The sequence below is a fragment of the Myotis daubentonii genome, chromosome 1, assembly GCF_963259705.1.
Source record: "Myotis daubentonii chromosome 1, mMyoDau2.1, whole genome shotgun sequence".
Classification (NCBI taxonomy): Eukaryota; Metazoa; Chordata; class Mammalia; order Chiroptera; family Vespertilionidae; genus Myotis; species Myotis daubentonii.
Genome location: NC_081840.1, coordinates 99013213 through 99039578, shown reverse-complemented (window position 1 = coordinate 99039578; position 26366 = coordinate 99013213). Strand labels below are relative to the sequence as shown.

The window sequence follows — 26366 nt, the reverse complement described above, 5'->3', positions numbered from 1 at the left end:
TGATTCTCATCATTGATGTCTTTCTCTCTCTCCCCCTCACCCTTCCTCTCTGAAACCTATCCTATATAATAAAGAAGTAATAAGCAAATTGACCATCATTCCAACACACAAGATGGCCACCCCCATGTGGACACAAGATGGCCAGCAAGGGAGGGCAGTTGTGGGAGATCAGACCTGCAGGAGAGGACAGTTGGGGGTGATTAGGCCAGCAGGGGAGGGCAGTTGGGGGTGACCAGGCCTGCAGGGGAGGGCAGTTAGGGGCATTCGGGCTGGCAGGGGAGCAGTTAGGCATCGATCAGGCTGGCAGGGGTGTGGTTAGAAGGGATCAGGCTGGCAGGTAGAAGCTGTTAGGGGCAATCAAGCAGGCACGCAGGCAAGCGGTTGGGAGCCAGCAGTGCTGGATTATGAGAGGGATGTCCGGCTGCCCATTTAGGCCTGATCCCACTGGGCCTAAAGGGGCAGTCGGACATCCCTCAAGGGGTCCCAGATTGGAGACGGTGCAGGCTGGGCTGAGGGACACCCCCCCATGCATGAATTTTTGTGCACTGGGCCTCTAGTGTATATATAAATGATATGCTTTTGTTTTTAAAAAGTCAAATCAATTCTTTGAAAAAAGATGAACTAGTTTTGTCAAACTGAATATAACTATTAAGAAAAATTATTTTTAACACTTGAAAACATGTTTTGAAATTAGTTACACAAATCTTCTTCCTCAACTAAAGACATACCTTAGAGATATTGTGTTTTTAGTTCCAGACCACCACAATGAAGTGTGTATCAACACTAATAAAAGAGAAAATTGGTAATTGGCGTACAAGCTACCCTTTTCATTGGCTAATCAGGGCTATATGCAAATTAACTGCCAACTAAGATTGGCAGTTAACTGCCAACTAAGATTGGCAGTTAACTGCCAACAAGATGGCATTAATTTGCATATGTAGGCACAATGCAGGGAGGCGAAAGGGAAAGCAGGAAGAAGCCCCCTGCCACTGACAGTGATTGGAAACCCAGGGGGGCGCTAAGAGCTGGGGGGCAGGGCAAAGGCGGCCCTGATCGGAGAATCAGGTGCCTTTTCCGCCCTGGCCAGTGATAGCAGGAAGTAGGGGTGGAGCCAGCGATGGGAGCTGGGCACGGTCCAAGCTGGCAGTCCCAGGAGCTAGGGGTCCCTTGCCTGGGCCTAAAGCGAAGCCCACGATCATGGGGCCGCTGCACCTGTGGGTCCCCGCTGCTTGGGCCGGACGCCTAGGCCAGAGGCGTCAGGCCTGGGCAAGGGGCCGATCCTGCGATTGGAGGGTGATGGGGGTCAACGCCTGAGGGCTCCCAGTATGTGAGAGGGGGCAGGCTGGGCTGAGGGACACTCCCCCACACACACACCCAGTGCACGAATTTCGTGCAACCGGGCCCCTAGTCACAATATAAGGGGCTCTTAACCTTTTTGTTGGAAGAGGATCTTGCCTTTAATTTGTAAAAAACACACAACATATGTAAAGCACAATGAAGTGAAGTTCAGTAAAATGAGATATTGCCTGTATAAATTTAATGAAATCTAAATATAGAACAAGTATTTCAGATGAACTGCTATAATTCTATCATACATACCAAATTTCAAGACAGTACAATAAAAATAAAATGTCCCATTAATATTTTTATATTGATTTCATGTTGTGATAATAACATTTTGGATAGACTGGCTTATGTTATATTTCCATTGAATAGTTAGAGACCCTGGCTACTCAAAGTAATCTTTTCCCAGAAGCATTAATATTACCTCAAAGTCTCTTAGAAATGCAGAATCTTAGGCTCTAGCTGAAATAAACTGAACAGAATCTGAATTGTATTACAAATCCCATATTTGGCCAAGATGAAGTAATACAAAACAGATTTATCCATTGTCTGAGACATTTGAAAAAATAAGAAAAAAAAATACAAAGCAACTGGATAAAATATATGAAACAACTAGAGGCCCGGTGCACGGATTCGTGCACATTGAAAGGAAATTAATTAGAAGGTGGCTGGTGGAGCGGGACTAGGCAAGATTAGCCGGACACACCCTGGAACCAACTTTCTGCAGTCCCTCCCCGGCCGGCCGGCCTCACCTGGGGTGGCACCAGGGCTCAAAGGGCGTATGTGGAGTGAGCGGAGTCCCTCCGGCAGACGGGGTGACTCGGCCTGGACTGTGGGGATCGGGCCGAAACCCACAGTCTGACATCCCTCTAGCAGTCCCGGAGTGTGAGAGGGCACTCTGCAAAGCCGCTGTCGCTCAGCAGCTCCTGTGTTGAGCATCTGCCCCGTGGTGGTCAGTGCACATCATACCTACTGGCCAGCCAGCCAGTCAGCCAGTCAGCTGGTCGCTTACCTTTTATATATATAGACTAGAGGCCCGGTGCACAAAAATTTGTGTATTCAGTGGGGGCGCTCCCTCAGCCCGGCCTGTGCCCTCTCGCAGTCTGGGACCCCTCGGGGGATGTCCACTTGACAGCGGAGAGCAGGCCTAAGCTGCAGTCGGACATCCTTAGTGCTGCTGAGGAGGCAGGAGAGGCTCCCACCACCACCGCTGTGCTGGCAGCCATCAGCCTGGCTTGTGGCTGAGCAGAGCTCCACCGGTGGGAGTACACTGACCACCAGGTGGCAGCTCCTGCATTGAGCGTCTGCCCCCTGTTGGTCAATGTGTGTCATAGTGACCAGTCATTCCCAGTTGTTCTGCTGCTAGGGTCAATTTGCATATTACCTTTTTATTATATAGGATGCTTTTCAGGAGACAGAATATCAGGAAGCAAAGGAAGTGAGCCTATGATGGTCCCAGCTTATTGTCTTAATGATTTACTAGCAGACTCCCTGGTAATGATACAGAGCTGAAAGTCTGGGAAGGACAAGGCAACTAGTGTTTGGAGGACAAAGGAGAGAGCTCCACAAAAAGAGAACTCTAGATATCTACAGAGAGTAACCCTTGAGTATTTAGCTGAGTACTTGACCAGTGCATGTATGTGGTGGCGGGGGGTGGGGGTGTATTAAATACCAGAAAGGATTAGAGATAACAGTGATTGGTTCTCAGGACTAATAATAATACTGTTCCTATCAGATAGACTAGAAAACCTCATCATTCAGTAATACAAAAACAACCAGAACCCAAGTAAATAACTCACAACATCTGGCATCCAATCAAAAATTATCAGGCATGCAAAGTAGCAGGAAAGAACAACCTATAATGAGGGAAAATGTCAATTATTTGCAACTGACCCAGAATTAAGACAGATGATAGAATCAATAGACAGGGATGGATATTAAATATTTTAAGTACTGATGTGAATATAAAAACATAAATTAAATTTCTAGAGATGAAACCTACAGTGTGAGATAAACAATACACTGGAGCCTGATCTGGTTTGCCTCGGTGGATAGAGCATCGGCCTGTGGACTGAAGGATGCTGGGTTCGATTCTGGTCAAGGGCACATGCCTGCGGTTGTGGGCTCAATCCCCAGTAGGGGGCATGCAGGAGGCAGCCAATCAATGATTCTCTCTCATCATTGATGTTTCTATCTCTCTTTCCCTCTCCCTTCCTCTCTGAAATACACACACACACACACACACACACACACACCCTGGGGGTGGAGGCAGAAAATAAGAGTTATAATGGCTGAAAAATTTCCAAACAATAAAAATGTAAATCCAAAAAAACAAGGAGCTCAACTAACCTCAAGCACAAGAAACACAAAGAAAAATACACCCAAGACACATATAATCAAATTGCTCAAAACCAGTGATAAAAAAAAATCTTAAAAGCACAGTTTAAAGGATACATCAGAGAGGAACAAAGATAAGAATGAGAAAGCAGATTTAATGTCAAAAACAATGCAAGTGAAAAGATAGTGAGGCAATATTTTTAAAGAACTGAAAGGAAAAAATTACTATCAATCTAGAATCCTCTATTCAACCCAAATATCTTTCAGAAATTAAGGCTAACCATGACTTTATCAGACATAAAAAGTAGGAAGAATACATCATCAGCATTCGTGCAAACTAGAAATGTTGAAGAAAGTCCTTTTAAGCAGAAGGAAAATTATATCAAGTAGAAATATGGATATACAGAGAGGAATGAAGAGATTGAAATTGGCAGTTATCTAAGGAAATATATAATTTACTCTTTAAAAGAAAGTGACTTCTAAAACAAAAATAATAATAATTTATGTGGAGTTAATTACATATGTAAAAGTAAAATGTATGACAAAAACAATACAAAGGTCAAAATGGAAGTATATTATTATAAGGTTCTTATACTATATATAAAGTGGTACAATGTCACCCAAGGTAGACTGTGTTAGTTAAATATGTATACTTTAAATCCTAAAGCAACCACTAACATAACTACACAAAAATATATAGCTAATACCCATCAAAAGAGAAAGAATGGAATCATAAAAATACTCAACTAATACAAAAGAAAGTAGAAAACAGGAAAATAAAACACAGGAAAAATAGCTAGAGGATAGAATTCAAACTAATCTTACCAATAACTGCATTAAATGTAAATGGTCTAAATCCTGCAATTAAAAGGCAAAATTGCCATATTGGAAAAATAAAAGCAAGAACCTACTATTTACTAGGTAGTATATAAGCAAGAAATGCACTTTAATATAGACATAGATAGGTTAAAAATAAATTATGGATAAAGATATACCATACTAACACCTATCCAAAGAAAGCTAAAGTTCCTTTATTAATTTCAGACACGGGATAGTTTAGAGCAAAGAATATCATCTAGTATAAAGCACATTTCATAATGATAAAATATTCACTTCATCAAGAGGACATAAGAATCCTAAGCATCTATTCATTTTAACAACCAAGTTTCCAAATACTAGAAGCAAAAACAAAAAGATAAGTTCACAAGAATAGTCACATATTTTAACACTGCCCTCTCAATATATTAAACACAACAAGTAGAACAAGCAGACAAAAGATCAGCAAATATATAAAAACTTGAACAAGATCCCCAGGTGATCTGTATACATATTAAAATTTGAGAAGCACTGTTCTACACTACCCATAATGGGTAGACAATTCATAGTCAGGAGGTCAACTTTTGGAAAATTTTTCTTCTCACTTCTTACTGTTGTCATCTAATGCGCTTTTGTTTGGCTTCCAGGCTAACTAGGAATTAGAGGAGACGGTATTTTCAGGAAAGCTAATTTAAAAAAAAATAAATCATAGAAGTTAGAGATGGTAGAGTTGAAAGACCACACTTATTCATCTTACAGACCTAGAAATAACACCAGCCCCACCAGGCTTAAACTCCTTGAGATTAAAGTACTCATCTATGAAACTGCTAAGAGTTATAGTCAGGTAATGTGTAGACAATGCCTTATACATAGCTTAACACAGAATGCATGCTCAAAAGAAAAAAAGAACCAAAAATATGCCCTAACCGGTTTGGCTCAGTGGATAGAGCATTGGCCTGTGGACTGAGGGGTCCCAGGTTTGATTCTGGTCAAGGGCATGTACCTTGGTTGCGGGCACATCCCCAGTGGGGGCTGTGCAGGAGGCAGCTGATCGATGTTTCTCTCTCATCGATGTTTCTAACTCTCTATCCCTCTCCCTTCCTCTCTGTAAAAAATCAATAAAATATATTTTTAAAAAAACAACAACAAAAAACACACACATTAGTTTCCTTCCTCCCAGCACTGACTAGTCAATGTGAACACTCCTAGTGGAGAGATTAACTGTTTAGCACATCTGTTTGAATAATCCAAATAAGGATGGGGAAGTCAAAATCTTCAACAAAGTATGGTGGTATCTCCTCCATTTCAGTCACTGAAAATTCTGAGACACCAGCCAATACTTTTCCTTCTAACCCACAATGAAGAGCTTTACTTTATTTATGGTAGTAATTTACATTCCTCTAACAGCTGTTGCCTTACATGTCGTAATGGATTAATAGAGAAAGGAGGAAGTTGGACATTTTTATAACAAAGTTTTAAATTGTGATACATCATAAATAACCATAACTAACTTTTTAAAAGATCCCATTGGAAAATCTCTGCACTTGTTACTGACTCAATCAAATCAAGAGTGAAAAAACAGGGTTAGGAATTAGAGCAGCGGTTCTCAACCTGTGGGTCGCGACCCCTTTGGAGGTAGAACGACCTTTCACAGGGGTCGCCTAAGACCATGGGAAAACACATATATAATTGCATATTGTTTTTGTGATAAATCACTACGGTTTAATTATGTTCAATTTGTAACAATGAAATTGGGGGTCACCACAACATGAGGAACTGTATTAAAGGGTCGCGGCATTAGGAAGGTTGAGAACCACTGAATTAGAGGATATGATTTCTAGGCCAGACCCTGTTACCTGCTTCCTTTAGGATCTTGCAGAAAAATTTTTCATTGGAGCTTTTTTTTTTCTTTTAATCCTCACCTGAGGATATATTTCCATTCATGTTTTTTTTTTAACAGGAGAGTTAAGAAGAGGGGGATGGGGGGGTTGGGAGGGGGAGAGATGTGAGAAAGACACATGGATTGGTTGCTTTCCCACAAGCACCTCGACGATATGGGGGATCAAGCCTACAATCGAGGTACCAGGGAATCAAACACACGACCCTTAGGTTTGAGGGCCAATGCTCTAACCACTGAGAAACTTGGCTAGGGCCTTGGAGTTTTTAGGCCTTAATTTCCTCATCTATAAGAAAACATACTTCAGTGTAAGATATTTTGAGTGATTATAGTCTTGGTTCCTCCTATTAATACAGAAAATCAAGAGATAACTGAAGGGGGGAAACTGTTCAATATCAAGCTACTATTTTTCTACTTTTTAGATTTATGCACTCGGTATTATGTCAACACCCATTGGTTTTTAAAACTCAAAATTTCCCAAACGATTACTGAAAGGGTTTATCTGAAAGTAATAAAGAGGTGTAGTAACAAGAAAAAGTTTGAGTAACTCAGCCAATACTATATCAAAAAGCCCTAGAAGTTAAAAAATGTTGGCTTAACGTTGGCCCAAATATTCTCTAAAAACCCAGATAAAAGTTAAGAAAACAATGGCAACATTATACCCTAATTAAGCTGTTTCTTTAAAAAAAAAAAAAAAAAAAAAAAAGGAAGGAAGGAAAGAAAGAAAGAAGGAAAGGAAGGGAAGAAAGGAGGAAGGGAGGAAGGGAGGAAGGGGAGGGGGAGGAGGAAGTGACAGGGAGGGGAACAAAGAAGGAGGGTGAGAGGGAGGAAAGGAGAGAAAGAGAAAAGAAAAAGAAAAAAAAAGAAAAGATAGGAAGGGAAAGGGAGAGAAGGAGAGGGGCAGTGGCCTTTGGAGGATACACATATTAGAACAACAAAACTGATTTCACAAGTTGGACACAGATGTGGGACAATCAATGTCTTTACCAAAAAGCAGGGAAATACAAAATCCTATTCTCCAAACCTAACATGCACCAAAGAGCACTAAAAATTCCAACCCCAATTTGACAGTTTTATTCTTAAAATTGTATTACATTAGCTTCAAGCTGTACTTCTAAAATCCCCTATCACACGTGTGACCTTAATGTGATATCACTACCATTTATTGATCAGCTTAGTGCACTGGGGAGTGGACATGACTTTAGAGTTGGAAGATCTCAATTTGAATCTCAATCCTGTCACCCATTAGATAAATGATTTTGCCAAGTCACTTCATCTCCATGAGCCTCAAAAGTGCTTCTCTATGAATTTGGAATAATACTACTTACTCACATGGTGGTGTTGATTAAATGACATCAGAAATATGAAAGGGCCTAACAGAGTGCCCTGCACATGAACGTGTTCATAAATATCTACAAACCTGAATAAGCAATGGCTATTCATGAGGAATCATTTTCATTGTACTTTAACTGAAACTTCAGTATTCATTGTTAAGAAGGTATTACTCTTAGCAAGAGCTATTTGTCCCACCAGACTACTAATGATATTTCAAGTAATGATAATGACAATAATAATAGAAAAAGCATCTTAAAGAGAAAATTATCTCATACTATGAAATCTTTTCATCTTTTCAATTGTCTCCACTCTCCTATCTTTCCTGAAACAAAATATTCAACCCTCAGGCATCCTCATATTTGGTGATGATAGGTAATTCATTAGGTCAGCCTAAATGCAATGGGAGGCAACTCTTCCACAGCTCATTAACTCTCCCCAGTTGCCCCTAGAATCCAAAACAATGAGAAAACTACTTGGAAAATATAAGATGAACCAGAAAATCCATTCCTAGGTAGCTATCAGCAATCCATGTGAATTTGGCAACTAAGAGAACAAAAGGCTTAGAGGAGAAAAAGGTCTGAGTGTTGATTATGCAAACATAACACTTAACTTGTTAAAGCCAACTTCTAACTGAAATGGGAAATGCTGGCAAAGAAAATGTATATTGGAAACCATGGTTATGGGGCAAAAGATACATGAGTGGGTTTATAAATGTTAGTATTTCTATACCAGATGAAGAATATTATTATTTAAACCTAGAACCAGTATCTGTGTTCAAAATGAAAGTGAGAAGTTTTCGACAAGTTTGCAGTTTCCTTTAAGTTTTTTTGTTTTAGAAACCTAGACATTAGAGATGGAACTAATTCGTTCATGGAAAAAAAAAAGCGCTTTCACTGCTTGCTGTAACTGTGTTTTCTTCCAAACTGTAACTGTGAGAACCAAGTATAGAAAACATGACACAAGATGAAAGCTTTTAGTTTTCATTTTTTTTAAGTGATGAGGAAGTTTTTAAAAAACACACAGATGTTGAGTTTACATAATCAACCAAAACATTTTTCTACCATATAATTTTCTTGTCAAGCATGCAATATGTTTTTTTCCTAGAAAATCAATGTCAGAAGTATATAATGATGACTGTTTTTGAACTAGAGGGCCTGGTGCACAAAAATTTGTGCACTCGGGAGGGGGTGGGGGAGTCCCTCAGCCTGGCCTGTGCCCTCTCCCAGTCTGGGACCCCTCGGGGGATGACCATCAGCTGGCTTAGGCCCGCTCTCTGGGGGATTGGGCCTAAGCTGGCAATCAGACAACCCTCTGGCAGCTCCCCCTGTAGGAGTGCACTGAACACAACAGGGCACCTTGTGGGGACCTTCACCCCATGGAGGTTTGGCCAGCCTGGGTGAGGGGCTGATGCCTGTTTTCAGGCTAGCCACACCCCCTTTAGGGTGGAGGGGTCCCCCACTGGGGTACTTGGCCAGTCTGGATGAGGGGCTGAGGGCTGTTTTCAGGCTGGCCAAGCCCTCCCCCACCCCCCCCCCCGCAACTGAGCTCCCAGCCTCTCCTTTTTTTCTTTTTTATTCTGGAATTTATTTACCTTCTATAATTGAAACTTTGTAGCCTTGAGAGGAGCTCAGAGCCGGCCAGGGAGGGCAGGAGGGAAGCTTGGCTTCCTCCATCACCAGGGGCAACCCAGCCACCTACTTGCTACAGCTCCGTGGCCACGGCCAGCTGAAAGCAGGTATCTGGGGTTTATTTACCTTCTATAATTGAAACTTTGTTGCTTTGAGTGGAGCTCATAGCTGGTGCAGCAGGCGGGAAGCTTGGCTTCCTCCATCATTGGGGCAACCAAGCTTCCTGCTTGCTCCAGCTCCGTGCTGCCGGCCGCCATCTTGGTTGGGTTAATTTGCATACAGTCACTCTGATTGGCTGGTGGGCGTGGCTTAATGTGTAGCAAAGGTACAGTCAATTTGCATGTTTGTCTTTTATTACTGTAGATAATTCTGAGGTCAAAATAAAATATATATATGTGTATATATATATATATATATATATATATATATAATCTTATTTAAAAATCTTACATTAAATTCATTTTTAGAAATGGGATGGAAATGGTCTAATGTTGCTTGAAGTAAATTATCTCTAAACTTGAACTCTTGGCCTATCATTTTTTTTTTTTCCAGAAACGCAGGTACTTAGCCTTATTCTTAGAGATTTTGTACTTAAAATCCAATGGACTAAAAGAAAATACAGTCTTTAAAGAAAAGCATGTTTACTTCCAAATTTTCAATCATGGGATTTCCTCGTGAGGCCACAATTCAGGGATAGAGGTCTTTCTACTTACACTGCTATCAAGATCTGCATCGGGCCCTCGCTGGTTTGGCTTAGTGGAGAGAGTGTTGGCCTGCAGACTGAAGGGTCCCAGGTTCAATTCTGGTTGTAAGCACACCCAGATTGAGGGCTTAATATCCAGTAGGGGGTGTGCAGGAGGCAGCCAATCAATAATTCTTTCTCATCATTGATTTTCTATCTCTCCCTCTCCCTTCCTCTCTGAAATCAGTAAGTGCTGCATCTGAATGAAGACATACAGACAGAGCCCTAAAGCAGTACATACTCCCCAAAGTTTTTTCTTCAGCCCCAGGGTAATTCACCCTGAAAAAGGCCACCCCTGTCCTCACTGGTTCCCTCAGGAAGAAGGCAGGATCTTGCTTCCCTTTTGAGCTTCTTCTTACAATCCTAACGAGTTTGATCAGAAATACAGACTTGCAATCCTTACAAGGCGGAAAGCAGGAGATAAGAGAAAGTAGCCTACACCTTGCTGGATGTGAAAAGGAAACTTAGAGCTAGTAAAGTGCTCACTGACAAACTTCTGGCTTGATGAGGAAGTTACTCTTCTCTTCAATGGGCCTGAAATAAAACCTCTTTCCTCACCCAAACACAGATGAGAACCAGCGAGGCAGAAACCAGAGGCTATTGGCTACAATGCACTGCACCAAGAAAAGAGACAGAGCTGTGGGGTACAAGCCCTCCTGGGTGACAATGAGCCTGGCAGTTTCTGCAAAGCTTAGTAGAGGGAAAAGAAAGCCTCTTTAGAAATACAGTTGGCAAAATACTGACTATAAAGGATCCTCTGAGAAAATGCATAATTACAGACTCATAGTAACTGTCTAGACTAGATCCCCATGTACCTTTGACCCTTGAACAAACAGTTTGAACTGCATATGGGTCCACTTGTATACATATTTTTTTTCAGAAAATATAGTTGCCCTTCCATATCCCCAAGGTTTCCATATTTCAGATTCAATAAACTTTGGTTGGAAAACAGTACTTTTGATCTGCAGGTGGGAGTCTGCAGATGTGGAAGGCCAACTGTATGCATTTTTCTACATACGATTTTATATTCTTTTTATTTTTATAAGAATTTTTTAATATATATTTTTATTGATTTTGGAGAAGAAAGGGGAGAGAGAGATAGAAAGATCAATGATGAGAGAGAATCATTGATCGGCTGCCTCCTGCATGTCCCCTTATGGGAATTGAGCCTGTCCACCTAGGCATGTGCGCCGACCTGGAATAAAACAGTGACCTCCTGGTTCATAGGTTGATGGTCAACCACTGAGCCATGCCAGCCAGGCTCTATACCACCCTATATAATAAAAGCCTAGGTGGTGTCACACCATCGTGCGACATCATCACAAGATGGCTGCCACAACGATGGCCGCTACAAAGATGGCGGGAAGGGAGGGCAATTGGGGGAAAATAGGCCAGCAGGGGAGGGCAGTTAGAGGCAATCAGGCTGGCAGGGGAGGGCAGTTGGGGGTGACCAGGCCGGCAGGGGAGGGCAGTTGGGGGTGATCAGGCCAGCAGGGGAGAGCAGTTGGGAGCAATCAGGCCAGCAGGGGAGGGCAGTTCAGGGCAATCAGGCTGGCAGGGGAGCAGTTAGGCATCAATCAGGACAGCAAGAGAGTGGCTAGGGGATGATCAGGCTGGCAGGTAGGGGAGTGGTTAAGAGCCAGCAGTCCTGGATTGTGAGAGGGATGGATCAGGCCTAAACAGGCAGTTGGACATCCCCCAAGGGGTCCCAGATTGAAGAGGGTGCAGGCCGGGCTGAGGGACACGCCCCTCCCATGCACGAATTTTGTGCACCGGGCCTCTAGTTTCATATAAGGGACTTGAGCAACTGTGGATTTGATATCCAAGGGATTTGGAATCAATCCCTCGCAAATACTGAGGGATGGCTGAGGAGTCAAAAATTATACTAGTAGGCAGATTTTGGACTGTGCAGGGTTCCAGCACCCCACACCCACATTGTTCAACAATGAACTGTATATCCTTTATATGACAGTGGCATAGTCTAGATGCCCACTGCACATCCTTTACACAAAAAGGCTCTCCAGCTTCCTTCTTCCTTCATTACATTCAGTGGTGGAGATGGACAAAGCAGGAAAGTATACCTAGAAAGATAGTGATGCATTCTCTTATTTATTGCATAAGGTTTATGGCTTTGGATTTGAGGTAAAACCTAGGTTCTACTTATTACATTACCTCATTTGAGATACTTAACCTATCAAGGTTTCCACTTATATGATCCTGCTGATTAAAAGAGGTATATAGCATGCCAAACCCTCAGCACAGGGCCTGGCATATGTTACAGTCAATCCATGATGCTGCTTTCAGCACCTCACCATCACATTCTGTGTCTCTTCACTCCTGGAATATTCCTCCATCACAATACTGGTGACACCTTCCTATTCTTACAAATATCTCTCTCTGTGGGGAAGCACATGACTTGGTTGGAAAGTCTGCAAGAAGAATTCTCTGAAAGGTTGGGGGCCTGTTAGGGGGACCTTGCCGAAGGTGAGCCCCTGCCTTGACTTTTCCAAACAAGTCCCTGCCCCTGGGTGTTTTGCTGGAATCTCTAGGTTTTGTCTTTAAACCTGACCTTGTAGAAGCATGTGCTTTCTCAAGGATACTTACCCTGCTGTTTGCATCTAGAGCAGTGGTTCTCAACCTTCTGGCCCTTTAAATACAGTTCCTCATGTTGTGACCCAACCATAAAATTATTTTCATTGCTACTTCATAACTGTGATGTTGCTACTGTTATGAATCATAATGTAAATATCTGATATGCAGGATGGTCTTAGGCGACCCCTGTGAAAGGGTCGTTTGACCGCCAAAGGGATCGCGACCCACAGGTTGAGAACTGCTGATCTAGAGGTTAATTTTAGTTCAAGCTGTTGTTACAATAAAAGCCTAGGCAGGCAATCAAGGCTGTTTTGGTTTATAAAGTCAAACAGTTCCTTAGCTTTCTCTTTCACAGAAACGTGTGTCAAGGTAATCTATTCATCCATTGCTCAGGGTCTGTGGTCAGCCCCGGCATCTCTAGATTGTATGCTCCATGAGACAAGATTCACTCTATATTTTCAATACAAACATGCACATGCACACACTCACCATGTGGTTAACAAATGTTTGCTGATCCCGGTGCTAGGAGGTGTCACAGCTCCGCTTGACACAGGGGCAGTGAGACCTCGCTGCTCCGCTGCTCCCCATGCTAGGAGGCCTCGCGGCTCCGCTGATCCCAGTGCCAGGAGGCCTCGCGGCTCCGCTGATCCCAGTGCCAGGAGGCCTCGCGGCTCCGCTGATCCTGGGGCGTGAGGCCTCGCGGCTCCGCTGATCCCGGTGCTGGGAGGCATATTACCCTTTTACTATATAGGATAGAGGCCTGCTGCACGGGTGTGGGCTGGCTGGTTTGCCCTGAAGGGTGTCCTGGGTCATGGTGGGGTCCCGCTTGGGTTACAGGCCAGCCTGGATGAGGGGATGATGGCTGTTTGCAGCTGGTCACCCCGCCTTCAGGGTGGGGGTCCCCACTGGGGTGCCTGGCCAGTCTGGGTGAGGGGCTGAGGGCCGTTTTCAGGATGGCGGGTGGCTGAAGCTCCCAACCTCTCCTTTTTTTCTTTTTTTTTTATTCTGGGATTTATTTACCTTTTATGGCTGTCACTGGAGCTGAGAGCTGGCTTTAGCTCTCAGGCTCGGCTCCAGCTCTGAGACCTCGGCTGCTGATCTGGGTTTGTTTGACTTCTATAATTGAAACACTGTTTCAGCTCCAGCTCCAAGGCCGGCCGGCTGAAAGCAGGTTTCTGGGGATTGTTTAGCTTCTATAATTGCAACAATGTTTCTTAGAGTTGCAGCTCAGAGGCCGGCAGCTGCAGGCGGGGAACCTTGACTCCCTCCATCACTGGAGCAAGCAAGCCTCCTGTTTGCTTCAGCTGCCTGGCTGCCGGCCGCCATCTTGGTTGGCAGTTAATTTGCATATCTCGCTGATTAGCCAATGGGAAGGGTAGTGAAGTTACGGTTAATTACCATGTTTCTCTATTATTAGATAGGATACCCCAGATGAGCCTCTGGAACAAATGCCTCAGCACAGTGTTAATACAACCAATCACTCATAACTTACATGCAAGCCAGAGTGGCCACAAAGTACAAGCTGCCTCCCAAGATCTTTCAGAAATATAATATTTTATTAAAAAAAGAAAATGTTAATTCTGGTCTGTGTGTGCACAATTTCCACTTGCCAGGGAAAAGTTATCCAAAAACAAGCCCATGGTTCAGTTACTTTCCAGGTACTGCCATGTGAAAGGAAAGCCAACATAAATTTCAAACCCTTTTCCCCCAAGTTCAGGCTTTTGAAATACCCTGACGTGACCAGCTTTAAAACTGGCGTATCCAAGTTTCAATTCCAAAGAACTGTTTTTTTAAAACCAAAGTTTCTCTAAATCAGTGGTTCTCAACCTTGGCTGCACATTAGCATCACCGGGGAATCTTTTTAAAATCCTGATTTCTGGGCCTCACCCTCCAGAAATTCTGTTTCTTTGTTACTAATGTTGTGGCCCCACCCCATAACAAAGAAACAGAATTTCCGGAGGGTGAGGCCCAGAAATCAGGATTTTAAAAAGATTCCCAGGTGATTCTAATGTGCACCCAAGATTGAGAACCACTGCTCTAAATAAAAACTGTGACAGAGTATTTATCCTAATTATTATACCCAGTGCAGGTGGCAGCCAAATAGGACTGGCTTCGTACCACGCCTGCAAACTGTTAAGAACAAATAAGACAGAAAGGATCTACTTCTTAAAAAGCACTGTCAAAAATGGGAAGAAGCATTAAGTATTTGAAAGTACAGTGGGGCCTTGACTTATGAGTGTCCCGACTAACGAGTTTTTTGAGATACCAGCTGCATTGAGTTGACAGAGTAATTTGGGTTAACGAGCTCGGTCTCGGAACGAATTAAACTCGTAAGTCAAGGCCCCACTGTAGATAAGAGAGCAAATCTTAAAAGTTCTCATCACAAGAAATAAGTTTTGTAACTGTATGGGATGATGTATGTTAACTAGATTTATTATGGTGATCATTTAGCAATATACACAAAGATCATCAGATCATTATGCTGTACACCTGAAACTAATATATATGTCAATTATACCTCAATAAAAAAATAAGAGTGGTAAAATGGGGGTGTGGGGAGGAAGAGAGAAAGAAAGAGCAGGGTAGCCCTGGAGAGAAACAAAGACACAAGACACATTCTGGAAACACAAGGAAACTGTAGGCACAAAGGGACAGCACGATCAGCCAGAAGAAAAGCTGACAGAAGTGAACAGAAAAAACAGCAAGGGGGAAAATCTACCCCATGTCAAAGAGCAGGCTGGAGAGTGGGGGAAAGCAATTAAACACCAATGACAGATGGAGATAAGGGCATCCAAGGCAAAGCGTCCATCCGTAAGACACTTGAAACCGAGGACTGCCAGGAGGTGACTGGGCGAGCAGCAACAGACCAGGAGCAAGAAGGGCAGCATGTCAGAGGGAAAACAAAGGGTCTTAGAATGAGGAGGAAGCTGCCAAAGTTAGGGGGCAGGAGGGGAGACTATTAGGGAGCAGGAGGGGTGTGTGTGAGGAACAGGACAATGGCTGCACAATGAGTATTAGAAAAGCGCGAAAAACAGGAGGGCCCTCTACTGCACCCCCAAAGCTCATCACCCCTTAGAGGTTTCTAACCTCTACTGAGCACAATGTTGAAGGGACAGTATAGTCACCATTACCAAAGGGTGTTGGCTCATGTTTCAACTATACCCCTTGTGGAAAAGACAAGAGTAAACTCTGACCATCCATCTATAGCTGACATTCATCAAGAATTGTGTAGCATTCCAAACTACACATGAAATAAATGAGGTCATCTTCTGAAAGGTGCTGGCTGGATAATGGATCCAATAGGCATTGTTGGTCCGCCTGTGTGATGCGAAGGAGGGGTCCATGTGTTAGAAAGCTGGCAGTTGCACTTGGAGAGCCAAGACTTAAAAACATAACATGATTAATGAATGAACAAGTAAAATGCACAAGAAGTATAATAAGAAACAGTCATCTCAAGGAAAGAGCCCAGTGAGGACCACTGTAGTCCGCACGCACAGTGAAGCTCAGCAAGGAAGTGACTGAACTTCTCTAGATTTGTTTAAGTTGATCCTTGAGACTCTGGCCAAGAGAGTGCTGAGTTTTGAGTCAGACTTACATTCTAATCCTAGCCCAGGCAAGGTGCTCAGGTGCCAAGCCTCAGTTTCTTCTTCGGCAAAATAGAGCCGCTAGGGTCATCAACCCTGAGAGCCTAACAGAGTTCTTGAGTCTCAAATGAAAATGCCAGTAAAACCAATGAAAGCTGAAACATTGTGAAAATCTAATGTCACTGTGCAAAACAGATGAGGTATAAGATACACGAATGTGTAAATGGAGCCCAGAAGGGATTAAAGGGTTTAAAATTGTGGGTCTAACTCAGCAACTGTGAGTAGCTGGGGATCTGAAGCAACAGCAGTTTCCAGTTCAAGAGCCTCTAAGAATTAGCTGAGACTCAGAGTCAGAGGGTCTTACACATGTCCAAGTGATTATGACTTATTTTATAACCTCTTCTAAAACAAAGGGATTGAAGCTGACTGAATTCCAATAAAGCTCTAGGATTTGTGCTGTATCTTCTAGAGATCATTTATTCACCTTCATTCACACTAATTAGAAGGGCAAAATACATTCGAGAGCTGGGAGGGAGTTCTGGGACAGGGAGGCTGAGGTAGAGACCGGGGTCTCCATGCAAAACACAAAGCCTTCTCTTTTCAGTACAGATACTCACTATTTGATAAACCACATAATGCTTCTTCTCTCTTCCTGTACCCAGACTCTCCTTCTCGATTTTTATTGGTATGTCAACTTCTTACTCAGACTTTATTTGAGCTGACAAGATTACACTACCAAAATTATTACCAAAAAAGTGCCTGAAGAGGTAATTGCACACAAAGGTGCTGCCTCTGTGTCAGCCCTCCGGTGGTATTCATTTAAGTCCGTTGTTTGTCAGCTGTGAGTCTTTCTGGGGCTGGGCCTAAGCCCTTACTTATCTACAGAGTTCTTCAGGCCTGCAGCACTGTACACACTCAGCAAAAGATTCTCTGAATTAAACCAAGAGTCAAATCACCTTGGATAAGTGAAAACTGCTCGAGTTTTCATATGGATAAGACAAGGGGTGTGGACAAAGTACCTTCTAACCTTCGACTCTAACCAACGCAAAATAACCTAATCTTCTGAAAACAAAAAGGCAAGATCTAGACACACATTGTAACTTTTATACATTTCATGAAATAGAAAAATGTATATAACTAAACCTGATTCATATGGCCATTTAAAAAAACACACACTTAATTTCAATATTAGGCCCACTCCTTGATTAGTCAATGAAATACAAAAGCAGCCTAGGTTTTAAGCAAGGGAAAACTATATATATTGGTTATCCTTAAAAAATTTATTCAGAATCATATGTTAATTCTGACATTTATTTTTAAACCTTCTCCCCTGACAGACTGTATCTAGAATTCCATTGACATAACAAAAACAAACAGACTATGTAAAATGGCTACAGTTTAGCAAAGGTGTTTGGATTTTTACCTTCTTTGGTTACTGCACAAAAGCAGCAAATGCAAGTACAGTTGCCACAGCAGCTGGCAAGTTCTTCCATATGGGAAGAAGTGTGTGGAACAGCTGGGGAATGCAAGATGCTCTTGAACAAACTGCCTGTTCATCTTCCTACAATGGAAGAGACAGCCCAGGGCAGGTTTGGTGCATGCCCTGCAGCTGCTTTCTTCCCAGTGGGAGCTCAACAAGTACCTACAAATGAAGTGAGATGCACAAAAGCAGGGACCTTGCTCCTAACCCTTTGCATACTGTCATATGGTTACTCACCAGATCATTTTCCAGTGTGGTAGAAAGCTACACTTTGTATCCAAGTGTAAAACTGATATAGGCTTTAAATGGCAACCCATCCCTGTGCTCCAGTGCTGTGCACTTCTTGGTGACAACTTTCATGATCCGATGGTGTTTAAGGACATTATAACATTTGCAGTACTTTAGCCCATGCTTGTTTAAAAGATAAATGCAGAAATAAAATCAAGAATTATGAAACAGCAGTGGAAAGGGTCTTTCACAAACAACTTGACATATTAAAAGAAACCCATTTTTCCACCTGTATTTGCTAAATGGAAAAGCGTTCCAGTTCGTAACACATGAAATAGCTATACTGGTTGTTGACTAGTTTCGCTTAACTGAACATATATTGTGTCTTTTTGTCACCTTCCAAAAGTTAGTTTAGCAATTTTCAGATCGCACATAGTTTACCTTATTTGAGCAAATGTTTTTGAAATATTACCTCAAACACTCCTCCTTTGCTATCAATCCGGTGGCTCACCTTTAAACCAAGACTGTGCCAGCATAATTTTCACAGAAGCTGATAATTTTCTTTAGTGTTATAAATGGCTAGTAAATGAGCAAAGAGAATACTTGCTTCCTTTTCTCCAGTTTGTTTGATTTGTTTGTTTTTTAAGTCCTATCATCTTGGTCATTAGAATACTGGCTTAAAATTTAAAGGAAAGAGAAATGACTGCAGGGGTGGCCACAAAATGACACAGTTGTAAAACTCAAAGGAGTTCTACAGTTCCTTGTAAATTCCTTGGGCAACTAGACAAAGTTTTCCACCAGTGCCAACCCGCCCCCATCACCACCACTTGCTGAGAGAAAGAATCACTAACTGCACTACACCGCAGTGTTAATAAAAAAGAAAAGGGAGTTCAAGGCAAGGGTTCACCATTTTACTTTTTTGGCTGAGGGAAGGAAGAAAAACATTCTGTTTATAAACACTATGGTTATTAGTGAAAATGTGTTGAGCAGCTACACAGCTTGAAACCAGAAGTTATTATATCATCTCTATCTTAGAAGAGCAAACTGAAGTTCAGAGAGGCTGAGCAATTTGCCCAACATGACAGAGCTATAAATGCTGCAGGCGGCATTTGTCGCTGGCCGTTCGGACTTCAGAGGCTTGCCCTCAGTCACCATGCCTCGCCACCTCCACAACTGATGTCGCTGCACTAGGACATTCTGAGTCACAGACTGTCATTCCAGACTTCAGACAACGTATTTCCTTAAACATTCCACCTTAAGTACATGCAAGACAATACCAACATCCCATACCATATACTTGAGCTTGATAATGGATAAAGGTGTGTGAATAACACCATGTTCTTAGAAGCCTAAAAGGATTTTGGAGTTTTAACTCATCAGGCAGTTAAGGTTGGCCATATTTCCAAGGCAAATGTCACTTAATTTTAAACACATATTGAGAAGATGGCAAAGTCACACAGTTATAACAGGGTGGGAACTACAGCCCCTTGGGACAGGGAAGGCAACAGAGCTCAGTGCTTGTAGAGTTCCAACCCCAGGCCCACCTGACAAGGAGACACCACATAAAGTAAAGGACAGCTACTTTGACTCTCTGCAGTTGTCAGGTAACTCTAAGGTTTTAATTGTCTTCATATACCCTAAGCATTAAACTAAGATTGTTTTAGTTGAGGCAGTGGCCCTAACAAAAGCAAGCAATATGTGAAAAGTCAATCTAACCCTAATGCCTAAATATCAAACCCAACCTACGGTGACAGCATATACCCGACTCTTCAATCAGCAATCCACAAAAATACCCTTCAGGAACACCCTTGGGCAAAGACTGGGGTGAGCAAATAGGAAGTACTCTTTGGAGGAGGACAGATTCTGGATCCTATAAACATCTTTAAGCCTCAGTTTCCTCGTTGTAACAGAGAGAACCTCTTTGGAGGGAACTGAGAGGTTTAAGGAAGAAAGATGAAGAGCCTTCCAAAGTGTACTGGTAGGATCCTCTTCTACTTTAGGCTCTTCAGACAAACCAGTTTCTGCACTTTCCCTACTACAGGAGAAGGGAGTGGCGGCGGATAAAACAAATGAATTCTATCCATTGATACTGAGGGGTCATGTTTCACACCTGAGCAGAGGACCCTGGGTTTCCCTTCAGCAGCACCTCCTCCTCTGTGTCCAGCTCCGTGATGTCTGGCGCGTGGTGGAGAGGAGAGACTGCCCCTGCCATTTCAGTGGCAGTACTTGCGCATGTGCTGGGGGTTGTACAGTTACCCCCAAACTCGTGGAAAACAAGGAGCTCTCCTAATTTCCCCTGCTGTCCTCTCCCTTCTTGGGAACTCCCAATGGCAATAAACTGTCAGACTTCACCAGAGCTGTCATGCCTGCGCCAGAAGCGCTTAACCCGCACCTGACCCAGATTGCGGCCTGGACTGGAGCCTCCCAGCCGCTAACTCACAGAAATGCAATTACCGCCTCCTGGAGCTCCGCTCAGGGTGCCTGGGGCAGCTGGCAGTCACCAGGGACTAAAGGACTCCCTTCGACTCCCTTCGGGGAGCCCGCACGCGTCCAGAATCTGCAGGGAGGGGTGTGGACCGCGGGACGGCTGGGCCCGCGGCGCTGGGAGTTCAAAATCGCGCGCGACCCTGGGACTTGGAGGAGAGATACCGGGGCCACGGCGGCTCTCGCCCCTCGCCCGGAAAGGAAACGGGCGATGTCGCAGTTCTGAACACACGCTCGCCTGGCTGCCCCCGGTCCCGCCCCTCCTCCCTGCGTAACGGGCTGCGGGGCTAACTTCCCGAAACTCGGCGGAGGGAAACCCTGGCCCGGCGGACTCCTCCGGGCGGCGCGCCGGGACGGAAGTGGGTGGGAGGAGTGGCTGCGCAGCGCCTTTGTTACCGAGCTCGGGGACCCTGCGGGCCGCCGGGAGCACCCGCAGCCGCGTCCCGGGGACTGGCCAGCCCTCCCCGCCCGCCGAGGTAAAACTCACCCCACACCGGCCCCGGAGAAGAGCGCGCGCCTCGTGCCCTAGCGTCGCCAGCCTTCACCCTGTGCCGCGTTCCCTGCCCCTTGGCCACCGCGTGGAGGAACGGTCCTCACCTTCCCGAGCTCTCCCAGCCCTCCGCTGGGCAGAATCACCGCTTCCCGCCGACAGCGGTTCGCCACCCTGACTTTTCCACAGCGCCACGGTGCCAGCCCGACTCCTCCCCAGCGCCGCCGCCACTCCCCGCCTCCTTTCTCAGAGCGAGGAGCGGTCCGGTCCCGGGTGATTCACTGCGTGCGCTCCTCACCTGGAGGCCCGCGCGAGTCCCCTCCCTCTGCCGGCCCGCGCGACCATCGGGCGCTGGCGCCCTCTGCCGGGCCACCAAGGGGGGGCACCCTGGCGACAGCGAGGAGCGGGGCAGAGGGTCGGGAACAGGGAGCCCAACCGAGTGCGAGGACCCCCGCGCCTCCCACCGCAGGGCACCGTTTCCCGAACAGGGGTCGGCGCGGTGGGTCCCTCCCGAGCCGCCATGCCCCGCCCGGGGCCAGACACCGCGCCCCAAGTCACCCACGTGTGCCCCGAGTCGCCCCACTCGGCCCCGCCTCCAGGGGTGTCCTGAGGAAATCGCGATGACTCGCGAACGCTCGTCCTGTTTTAAAACACTGTAGATGCAGTTGTGCTGCGTGTGAAGGAAGTTTGCGCCTGGTTTCTCCGTAGCCCTCTGCTGCCCCAATGAAAGGCTCGTAGGGGAGGGCGGCGGCGCGTCATGGGTCCTCGCCCGGGTCCTAGGACTGGGGAGAGGCTTGTAGCGAGGTCCAGGTCCCGGTGGAGCAGAAGGTCTGCCTTTGGGCGGGAGGCCGGGCCGGCCGGGGGGAGTGGGTCCGAGTAAACACCCCGGGACCCGCCCCCAAAGTCCTGAGTAAAACTTCGGAGGGAACCAGGTTGGTGGTTCTGCCACGGAGCGCTTGCACACACACACACACACACACACACACACACACACACACACACCCCACGGAGCGGCCCCACTCACCTACTCGCGCGCCGCTGGAGAGCCCGAGCCCGAGCCGCGCGGCCTCCCAGCCCACCTGCCAGCCGGCGCGAAGTTCCCCGCGGTGACAAGGGGCGGCTCTGCCGCGGGCGGACGCTCACGGGGTAACCTTGGCGACCACGGCGCAGTCACCGCACTGCCTAGCTCCCGGCGAGGGGCACAGGAGAGTCTGCCTGGCCCCAGTCGCCACAACTGCGGGAGCCGAGCAAGTTGCGAGGCTGGTCTGGCGCACCCGGCACCTCCCTCCCGACTGCGGGCGGCGCCGGGTGTTAATTGTATCGCCTTGGGTGTCGCAGCGGGGCGCTCTGAGTGGCTCGGAGAGCGGGCCAGGCGGGCCCCACCCCTGGGCTCACAGCCGCGCGCACGCGCCCCGGCCCCCGGCTCCCCGGCTCCCCGGCTCCCCGGCTCTTCCTTCTCACCCGTGGCAGCCGCGCCGCGCTGCTGCCTGGAGGCTGGAGGGCGCCGCTCACCTTAGAGACCCCGAGCGGCCGCGCTGCATCCGGTCGTCTTCCAGGTATAAAACCCACCGAGGGTTTAGAACTTCGGAGTCCTTAGAGCTCCGGGCCCAGTTGTCAAGGAGACCATCCTTGCGGAGCCACTAACAACCGTGAAAAAAGTCACGTCACCCCCCCAGCTGGTCTTGACAGGGGCCATACCCTATCTCAGTGTTTCTCACAGATTACACTTTAGCTAATCGGAATCGCTTAGATTTGTTAAAACAGATTGCTGCCAACTCCCATCCATCCCCCTTTTCTGATTCTTTAATCAAATCTTCAAGGGCCCGGAGAATTTGAGTTTCTAACAGGTTCCCAAGATTTGTGAAGTACTTGGTAATTTGCTAAACAGTAGGTAAATTTAAACATGTTAAATCCACTTGTGCTACTTGTCTGTTTCAGTAGGTAGTGTTCACTTTTAATTTCTCTCCAGCCCTTTCTTCTTTTCCTCAGAATGTTAAACTCTTTCATTTTTCCTATTGAGGATACACCAAGCTTATGTATATAAGCCCCCATCAGAAAAATGAAAGGTGAGGAGTGTATTAGCCTGTTGGGGACCAGAAGTCCAAGATCAAGGTATCAGCAGGGTTGACATCTTCTGAGGCCTCTCTCCTTGGCTTGTAAGTAGCATCTTCTCCCTGTGTCTTCACATGGTTTTCCCTTTGTGTGCCTGTGTCCAAAATCGCCTCTTCATGCTAGATTAGGGCCCACCCGTATGACCTCCTTTAAAGTTGATTACCTCTTAAAAGACCCTACCTCCAAATACAGTCACAGTCTGAGGTACTGGGAGTTAGGACTTCAATACATGAATTTTGGGGGCACACAACTCAGCCCATAACAGTAAGCTTCACTGTCCCTAAGATCCTAGAACAGAAATTGAACTTCTGCTTTCCCTAGACCCTCCTCCATCCCTATACCCTCCACTAAAGGCTGAGCTGTGGACTGGCACAAAGACAGTCAAGTGATTTGATCTGGAAGGACTTAAAATTTCGTAAAGAGCCCTGACTTAGTTGGTTGAGCATCATTTCATGTACCTGAGAGGTCATAGGTTGGATTCTCAGCCACACCACTGGCTCCATTCTCAGTAGGGGGGGGAGGGGGGGAGTTCCAGGAGGCAGCCAGTCAATGTTTCTCTCTCCCCCTCTCCCTTCCTCTCTCTCTAAAATCAGTAAACAACTTATCTTTAAAAATCTCATAAAGAAACAGCCCTCACAACTCAGATTATGATCCTCTGGAAGACATTAGAACAACACTCCAATTTGCGAAAATATTAGGACTGTCAGGAATTTGGGACCCTGCCCAGAAAACATTTCAGAACTGGTCTTTTACTCTTTGTTAATGATACTTACCTTTGTCCTGCTGTGTTGAAGCTTTGCCCTCTGCCTGGCACTTGTGTCATCTCCAGAAGGTTCCTGAAAGGAAGGACTATGGGGATGAATACATTAGAGACTCTTCATTACTCATGAGAGCTCTGGTGGCATTTACAGCTTAGAGAAGGCAGTAAGGAAGTGAGGACAAGGGCTGTTTGCACTGACCCCACACTAACTAGAGCCATCCAAATAATTGACCTTGAGCAAATCAGTAATTGTCCTGAATTTGGAGCCTTCCTAGGGCCACATCCCCATTCTTCTGCTAGTCCTACTTCATATATTTGCTTTGTGGCTTCATCTAATGAGAGGTCAGACCTCTTCCCAAGCTCCAGATCCAAGTAGGTATTGCATCATCATAGGTACTCCAAACTCAGTGTGTCCATCACTGAACTCTTTCTCCAAACTTTGTCCTCTCTCTCTGCATTTCCTGTCTGCATGGGAGGTACAAACACCACTGGTCATGCCTGTCAGAACTCTAGAAGTGATTAGAGACATGACCTGCTTTAACCCACCTGCTACTGTGTCCTTAGTCCCTTTCAGAGGTCTCCCCTCTTCTCCATTCCCACTACCACTGCCTTGGCCAGTGCCCTTTGCACTATTTCTCCTCTGGTTTTCAACACCAGCCTCCTAAATAGAACTGCTGCTGCAGCCCGGCTTCTTGGCCAGCATCCTCCACACTTCTTCTTCAGGAATCTCTCAAAATCAGAAACCCCTCAATGGATTCCCTTTATGTTTCCAAAGAAAATTTAAGCTCTTTTGCTCACCTCTCTCCAGAGGTTCATCTCTGATCATTCTCCATCTGTGCCCTTCACTGCAACCATAAGCACCCCACATCATGCCCTGAAGATTCAAGATGTTCTAGGACCACTGAACACAAATACTGAGCACTTTCTTGATATAGAGAGGAAGTCTGCTCAACCCTTTCTGAATAAGGGATCCCCTTGCTACTCCCACAGAAGCCCCTGTGGGTCTCAGTAATAGTCCTTAGAACACTGGGCCATAATTACTGTGTCACTTCTCTGTGTTTGACATTAAACCACAAGCTCCTGGTAGGTAAGAATCTTATCCATTTTTGTATGTTTGAAGTCTAGATCGGACGTAATGCTCAAAATAAATTTTTTTAGGTCCGTTGCCCAGTTTTTTATTGGGTTGTTTATCTTCCTTTTGTTTAGTTGTATAAGTTCCCTGTAAATGTTGGAGATTAAAACCTTATCAGTGATAACATTGACAAATACGTTCCTAAATAGAAACTTTTCAAAAGAAGACAGAAAGAAGGCCAAGAGACATATGAAAACATGCTCAAAGTCACTAATCATCAGAGAGATGCAAATCAAAACGACAATGTGGTACCATCTCACACCTGTCAGAATGGCTATCATCAACAAATCAACAAACGACAAGAGCTGGCGAGGATGTGGAGAAAAAGGAACCCTCGTGCACTGCTGGTGGGAATGCAGACTGGTGGCAGCCACTGTGGAGAACAGTATGGAGTTTCCTCAAAAAACTAAAAATGGAACTTCCATTTGACCCTGTGATCCCACTTCTAGGAATATATCCCAAGAAACTAGAAACACCAATTAGAAAGGATATATGCACCCCTATGTTCATAGCAGCACAATTCACCATAGCTAAGATTTGGAAACAGCCTAAGTGCTGATCAGTAGATGAGTGGATTAAAAAACTGTGGTACATCTACACAATGGAATACTACTGCTGCAGTAAAAAAAAGGAGTTCTTACCATTTGCAACAGCATGTATGGTACTGGAGAGCATTATGCTAAGTGAAATAAGCAAGTCAGAGAAGGATAAATACCACATGCTCTCACTCATTTGTGGAATATAATGAACAACATAAACTGATGAACAAGGACTGATCCAGAGACGGAGAGGCATTGATCGGACTGTTGGGCCTCAGAGGGACGGTAGGGGAGGGTGGGGTTAAGAGGGAGAGATCAACCAAAGGACTTATATGCAAGCATATAGGCCTAACCAATGGACGTGGACAACAGGGGGGTGAGGGCATGAGTGGGGGTTGGGGGTGTAGGGGGTAACGTGGGGATAAGGACACATGTGTAATAACTTAATCAAAAAAAATTTAAAAATAAATTTTTTTAAGTTTGTTTTAAGGAATGAATTAGTTCTTAGAAATTCAGAGGATCTGGTCAAACAACATTTGTTTACAAATACCTTATTTGGACCAATCTTCACTTTTCTGACAATACTTTGTGAACACTCTAAAGTCACCTTCTGTTTGAATTATAGGTTCATCCTTTATAACCTCTAATTAACTTCTATGCTTCCTAAATACCCAGGTTCCTTAGAGTTTTTAAAAATGATGGTCATGAAATCAATTCTGTGGGTAAAGATGAGCATTTTTGTTTTACGAAATAGGATTAGAATTAAAAATACTCAAGTGTATCTAACATAGTAAGAATTGCTTTCATGAAATATTTATTTAGTTAACTTCATTTGTGAGTTTGTGTGTGCATGTGTGTGTGTGTGT

At 45.0% G+C, this 26366-nt stretch overlaps 1 protein-coding gene across 13 annotated transcripts in view; it reads right to left on the bottom strand.

Moving 5' to 3' along the window:
* The window catches only part of SVIL (supervillin), a 265091-nt gene extending 242830 nt beyond the window's left edge, over window positions 1–22261 (bottom strand). For 7 of the 13 annotated variants that reach the window (XM_059712036.1, XM_059711983.1, XM_059712001.1 and 4 more), the window contains exon 1: window positions 20955–21477. The gene's annotated coding sequence lies outside the window, so the exon portion shown is untranslated. Of the gene's footprint in view, window positions 1–20423; window positions 20915–20954; window positions 21478–21981 lie in introns of those variants that run through there. The other 6 variants (XM_059711992.1, XM_059712022.1, XM_059712094.1 and 3 more) reach the window with 4 other exon arrangements.
* Window positions 22262–26366: the final 4105 nt, after the last annotated feature.